Raw genomic sequence first — 493 nt, forward strand, 5'->3', positions numbered from 1 at the left:
CTCTTTCAAGACTGTTTCCCGATGACTATGACTGCAGAGGACACTCTTCCCAGACTGCTTCCCGACGACGGTGACTCCAGATGACTCTCTTACCACACTGCTTCCCAGTGATGGTGACAGCAGAGGACACTCTTCCCAGACTGCTTCCCAGTGACAATGACTGCAGAGGACACTCTTCCCAGACTGCTTCCCGACGACAGTGACTGCAGAGGACCTTCTTCCCAGACTGCTTCCCGACGACGGTGACTGCAGAGGACACTCTTCCCAGACTGCTTCCTGGTGACAATGACTGCAGAGGACACTCTTCCCAGACTGCTTCCTGGTGACAATGACTGCAGAGGACACTCTTCCCAGACTGCTTCCTAGCGACGGTGACTGCAGAGGACACTATTCCCAGAATGCTTCCCAGTGATGGTGACTGCAGAGGAAACTCTTCCCAGACTGCTTCCAATGACAATCATTGCAGAGGACACTCTTCCCAGACTGCTTCCCG

This window comes from Carcharodon carcharias, chromosome 4, assembly GCF_017639515.1.
Source record: "Carcharodon carcharias isolate sCarCar2 chromosome 4, sCarCar2.pri, whole genome shotgun sequence".
NCBI lineage: Eukaryota > Metazoa > Chordata > Chondrichthyes > Lamniformes > Lamnidae > Carcharodon > Carcharodon carcharias.